This window comes from Kogia breviceps, chromosome 9 (assembly GCF_026419965.1).
Source record: "Kogia breviceps isolate mKogBre1 chromosome 9, mKogBre1 haplotype 1, whole genome shotgun sequence".
NCBI lineage: Eukaryota > Metazoa > Chordata > Mammalia > Artiodactyla > Physeteridae > Kogia > Kogia breviceps.
The window spans coordinates 83,960,993-83,967,427 of record NC_081318.1 but is presented as its reverse complement, the minus strand read 5'-3'; the positions used below and the strand labels follow the sequence as shown (position 1 = coordinate 83,967,427).

The following is a 6,435-nucleotide window of genomic DNA, read 5'->3' as shown; positions in this document are numbered from 1 at the left end:
CAGGAGGGGCACCCCATCTAGTGAGCTTGTGAAAGACACTGGTACCTTAAGTGTGAATCTATTAGCTATGTAACAGATGTCAGAGATGGAGTAATGGGTTGTAATGAGTATTCTAGCCAGAGGGAATTCTTTTCAGGAAGATTCCTATGTGAGGGAAAATAGGACATTCTAAGGAATTCAGTCCAGTGTGAATATTCCTCTCTGGAGGAACATCTTCCTCCATCTCAAAATGTTTTGTGGAGAGACATGTGAGAAACCTAAGTGGGTAAGAAGGACCATTAGAAACTAATTCAAAAGACCTGTTTTATTTTGCTTATTTTTCGTCTCTGCAAAAATATTTGCTAACCACGGGTAGGAAAATCAATTAACAGATCTCAGAAGCCCTTCGGCAGAGACCAGCCAAGGCTCAAAAAGAAGGTACAAACTGCAAGTAAAAAGAAACTTGGGGGGCAGCTAAGTAAGAAGTTCACTGGGGCTTCCCTGGTGGCGCAGTGGTTAAGAATCCGCTTGCTGATGCAGGGGACACGGATTCGAGCCCTGGTCTGGGAAGATCCCACATGCCGCGGAGCAACTAAGCCCATGTGCCACAACTACTGAGCCTGCGCGTCTGGAGCCTGTGCTCCGCAGCAAGAGAGGCCTTGACAGTGAGAGGCCCGCGCACCGCGATGAAGAGTGGCCCCAGCTCGCCGCAAGTAGAGAAAGCCCTTGCACAGAAACTAAGACCCAACACAGCCAAGAATAAATAAATATATTAATTAATTTAAAAAAATAAGTTCACTTACTGGATCCAGTGGAAACACCGCATCCTTACTGGCACTATCGGGGAAGTCCAACTGTGTGGGCCAAACCAGCACTTCCTTCTCAGGCTCCCCCCGCCAGCATCTCGTTTCTCCCCTTCAGGTGTTGCTCCACCTCTGAGGCACTATTTCCTTAGGCCGGTGAGGCCGCGGGCAACAAAACCTTCAAGGTCCTCACACCTTAACACTTGCTCTTCTGGCGGGTGTTCGCCAGCACCTGATGCCTCTCCGGGTTGTTCTGGAGCACCTTCTCGGTATGCCTGTAGGCCTTAGCCACCAGCAGTTTTGCTTCATGGTCCATTATCTGCTGGAGGCCGTGGCTGAAGGGGTACCGTTAACTGTGAAGCCCTCTGGTGCCTCGGGGAAGGAGATGGGCTGGATGCTCGGTGCCACACCAAACTGCTTCCCCCTGGAGTGGGCGGTGCGGGTGACCTTCCTCAGGGTGTCCTGTGCCTGGGAAGGGACCCTGTTGAAGGAAATGGTCCCCGAGGACATGCGGCCGCCTACGGCCTTGCACACCCTCTCCACCAGCGGCTCCATGGTGAAGAGGGGATGGTCTCTCACAGGCACCGGAGCCAAGCCCAGTGCGGCATTTGTCTGTGGCGCGATGGAGCCTTTCACCACAGCCTCCGTGTGCTCCAGCGACCAGCCAAACAAAGCATGGCCTGACTCGTGAAACGCAACCCCCTTCCTGTCATCCTCTGAGAGGATCCTGCCTCTTCTGGGCAGCGCAAGAGGGAAAACTCGAGGTTGGCCGCTCGGTCTTCCTGCAGTTCTCGCGAGGCTTCGCTACAGAGCCCGGCGACACCCGCACAGCTGAGCCCTTCCTTCAGCTGACAAGCAATGCAGGTGAACACCGCTGGACCGGGTCAGCGCCGGCCTTTTCAGGTGCCGCTTGAAAACCTCCTGCCTTTCCCGCAGGGTGGGAAGGTCGATAAAGGCCTGGTGAAGTCGGCCTGGCCTCAGCAGAGCGTCGTCAAAAATGTCAGTTCAGTTGGTGGACGCCAGGGCTCTGACGTGATCAGTGGTGCACGGTTCAGCCATTTTCACAGAAGCTGGTTCAGAGTCCGCCCCTCCTCCGTGTTGCAGGAGCCGGACCTGGTGGTGGGGCGCTTCTTGCCCACGGAGTCAGTCTCCTCAATGTACGCGACTCCTTCCGGGGGAGGGCGTGGGCTTCCTTGAAGAGGCTCCACAAAATGTGCAGGGCCGAGACCTCCACAGACTCCGGACCGGCCAGCGCCGAGGAAGGCATAGGCCTCCATCACTACCACCTTGGCCAGCGGCCTCTTCCCACAGCCCGGGCAAACAGCAGCGCCCCCTTCAGAACTTTGGCACCGAGCTGAAGGAAGCACTCCGGGCTCTTCAGGTAATCACAAACCCTTTGACTGCATTCCCACCAAGTCTTTTGAGGTTGACTCGTTTCCGCATCTTGTTGTCCACAATCATGAAAGGAGGCATTTTAAGCTGATTAAAAACACTGAATCCTGCTTCCCTCCCCGTCTCTCCAGTCGAATGGAAACAATGCACAGCCAGGCCCAGCGCTGATTTCCCCAAGGTGGAGGGGCATTTCCTAAGAAGCCGTAGGAAACTGGGGGTCCGGGCCTTGCCTTCCGTATTCAGCTTCCCTTCAGCCTCCAGAGTTTCTCTTCTAAACCGTCCATATCTGCACCTGCATTCAGTACACCAGGCCAGCCGAGGACGCCGAACACTACATCTCCGGGTGCAGGCCGACTCCCACCATATCCTCTCGGGCACCAGGTGGACCCGTGGGGCCTCGCCCGTGGCCAGCGCCTCGTAGACAGAGTCGACCGGTCCCGGAATGTTGGCCCGGCAGGGGCTGAGGAGTGCAGCGGCTGCGCCGCCACAGCGACGGGGACAAGGTACAGGTGGTCCTCCCTCCCCTTGCACCTCCTCTAACTCTCCTTCGTTTTCAGGGCTCCTCCTCTTGGATTTAGCAGTGCCCTTAGTTTCTGCTTCATCCTTGAGGTGGTAAGTTGGTAAGTACCATCTAAAAGTTTGTAGAGTCTGACCGGATTCTGGACCAGGTGCTGTGTGTCGGCAACCATCCGCAGATCCCGTCAGGGGTCAGGGTGAGCTGACGCACTTGCCAGCTCTGCGGGGGCTCGGCCTCCAACGCGGGGGAGACCAGCCGAGGCCTGCAGAGGCCTGTGAAGCACCTTTGTCTCCTCACCGACCCGCCGCGCAGCCACCTGGACCCGGTGCCCTGGCTGAGGGCGCACTCCCCCTCCCCCACCCCCCCCACCCCCACCGCCCGCCTTTTTTATTTTTAAGTTTGGACTTTAACCACTTCACCTTTGAAGGGGAAGCTATTTTGCATGGAAATTATGTTCCATCAGGCTTCTCCCTTAGAGCACTCCTCAAAACATCATAAAATGTGGTATACTTGTTGTTCTAATGAATTTTCTTCTAATGAATCCTTACTACCTTTCCAACCAAATCGTTGTCTCTGAGCTTGCCTCTTAGAGAAATTCTGGAGCCACTCTGTAAATACCAATATTAACAACCTTCAAATTGTATATACATAGAGATGTAGAGTGTACTAATACAAACTTCATTTCATTGACTCCTACTGGTTTTGCATTTTTTGAAGATTATTTCTTAGTTTCATTTTGTCTTAATGGAAGTACAGTGCAATGAAAACAACTTGATAAACTTGTAGAAATGATTTAAATTAATAAAAGCCTGTTACATGTTTACTAAGAGACCCAAACACTAGATGTTCAGCCTTCCTATTTCTATGTAAGATGTTGATTAATAGCAGCTACTGCTTTTGCATCCATCCCAAGGCTTATGAATAACAAGCCTTACCTCATTTTGTTTAGCATATGATGCATGGCTTTTGACTCTTGTCTAGGGACTTATTTGTGTCACATTGTACAAGTTTTAGAAACACTACTGAAGATTTAGGTTGAGTGAATACCCAAGGGCCTAGGTAAACCAATATCTAGATTGAGTTGTTATTTAAGTACTATTTAACAAAATTACACTTGCATCACCTGGGAATATTTTGAAGTGGCAGTTTGATGTAGAGGACAGCTACTGTAGGGCTACTCACTTTAATTTATTCAAAGGGAAATCAAGTCGTAAGAGGAAAAAAGTCTCTATATTAAGATAACCATCGCTGCTAACTGGTGATACATGGACGTTCTTTCCTAGGCAGGGTTATTGATTTGGAAAGGACAGTTCTTCTGTTGCTGTATAACAAAATGAAACTATCAGGGTTATATGTGTGTTTTTACCACATTTGTAAATTCTGTAAGAAAGCATTGGGCCATTACATTTTATTCAGAGGTAAAAAGAGAAGGTAAATTTTTCTGCAGAGTATACATGTTTTATCCCAAATTATACTTTCAAAATATGTACAGATTTTTAAATACTAACTGTGATCAGGTCATTATCTAATTACTAGCAGTTTTAATTTTTAAAAATATAATTACCTCATTTGATGGTTATAATATTAACACTTTTCATTTAAGCTGTCACATAGTGGGAAAATGCTGAACAGGATGTGTTTTTCTTTTGGAACACTCTAGGAATGATCTGCTTCTTCCTTTTTATAACTGTTCTTTTGCAAAGACTGATTAGAATTAAAAAAATACATATTTTACCTGTTGAAAAAAATGTCCGACTATGCTAGTCACATTTAAATATAATTTACCATTAAAAGAAAGCATTTTGTAATCCCAAATTACTGGGAAAAATGTTTAAATAAATTTATAAAATTTACATTTAAGAAAGACTCAATTCCCAGAATATCATTCATGAAATCTTCAGTAAAACAGCTAATGGCTTTATCATAAATACATTAATAATCTGTACCCAGTAACTACCCATGGTGAGTGTTAGACATTCTAGTAGAAAACATTAATAATATGAAACATTGATTTCAAATTTCCAAAGGTCTAAGAATGAATAGTGTTAGTGTTTCTTTGGGATTTTAAAAAAATAAGTTGGAGTTCAAATAAGTTCTTCTCTGGCTGCAAGCATCAAATAAAATTGTATATAAGATTGTATAAAATAATAAGATTAAAATATCTAGTATGTAGTTTTCCTACTCTTAAAGATATTCTTAATTTTTAAATTACCAGTTCTGCTTAGTTGTAGTTGATTTTTTAAACATGAATATTTTTTAGTAACATTAATTTGATATCTCATAGGCTTATCATTTAAAATATTTTTTCCCTAGAGATATAACATGAACAACTTCAGAAAATAAGTAAAATGCATGTTTTATAGTAGAATGTAATTCAAGTTGTAGCTTCTTGTAGTGGAAAAAGAGTGCATACTGTTTTCTATAATGGTTGTACCAGTTTACATCCCCACCAATGGTCTACAAGTGTTCCATTTCTCCACACTTTAGGTACATAGACTTCTGATCTCAAATTTCCAATACCTTATGGTATCTCTATCTATACTATTTTTAGACCCCTCCTTAGGTTTATATTTTCATCCTCTCTTTAAATTGTATTTTTCCAGTGAAAAATACAATTTTGTAATCCTTTCATTTATTTCCATCCTTTTCCCTCATACCATAGATTTTCACATCTCCCATTTAGAATTAACCATTTCCATTTTTGTTCCCAGTTTGTTAAATATACTGTTTGTGGTTCCAGTGTTTTTTTCAACAAACCTGTTAAAGTGAATATAAAAATCCATATGTTCAAGTTGCTCTTATTTGGGGAATGGATTTGGGGAATTTTTTTAGTAACAAAACCATAGTTTTTATGATCAAACATGACATTTCTAATTAATGAAGTGTCTGAAATGAGCAATTTGTTTAAAGGAGTTTGTCCTAGGCCTTATTTTTCTGATTTATTTTATTGAATTACAGTTGATTTACAACATCCTATGTCTATTTTGATAAGAGAAATGTATTACTAACTTTTAAAATTTCCTTATATAGGTGCAACAGGAATAGAACTACCATAAGTTAATACCATTCTGTTTCATGAATATCTGACTAATTTCTTACATATATTTTCTGGATCAATTTAAGGACAACCTGAGATTGATTAAAAAATATTTTTACATGTAAAAAAGGGCAGATCAAATATCTTATCTTACTAGTACATTATTACTTTGATTTCTATTTTGTGTAAATATAATAGTATCTTAATTCATTTGTTCAGTCTCTGATTTCCCCCAGTGTTGGTGAAAGGAGCCATGTTCCGGTGCATCAGTAGTATACACAAGTTTAGCAGAGATATGTATGTCTAGGAACTATGTATGACAGGATATGCCAAGTAATTTGGCAAGGGTGGCCACTGGGCCTTACCGTGTAGATCTGGAAAGTTTATTTCTTTAGGATGATAAAAGAGCAAGCCAAAATGAGAGGCTATGGGAGAAGATTAGGAGGAATTTAGAGCAATAGTATGGATTGAGCATCTACTCTGTGTAAAGGACTTCCTAGTTGTTGTGGAGGAGGGCGCCAAAAAAAAAAAAAAGAATAAGATTGCTTCTCCCATCTTGAAAGTGATCTAGAGCTGCTTGAGAATAAGAAGCAACAGTAAAAGGGAAAACACCAACAACATAAATTACAATTTTCTTAAGTGCTCTATTCTTTCAAGTGCAATTCCTATAATGGCAACAAATGACTTGCCAATAATACAGTGAAAGA

The 6,435-nt window shown here is 43.4% G+C and overlaps 1 pseudogene; it reads right to left on the bottom strand.

Moving 5' to 3' along the window:
• Window positions 1-922: 922 nt before the first annotated feature.
• LOC131762436 (mitochondrial inner membrane m-AAA protease component paraplegin pseudogene) lies at window positions 923-3,631 on the bottom strand (annotated as a pseudogene).
• Between the last annotated feature and the right edge of the window lie 2,804 nt (window positions 3,632-6,435).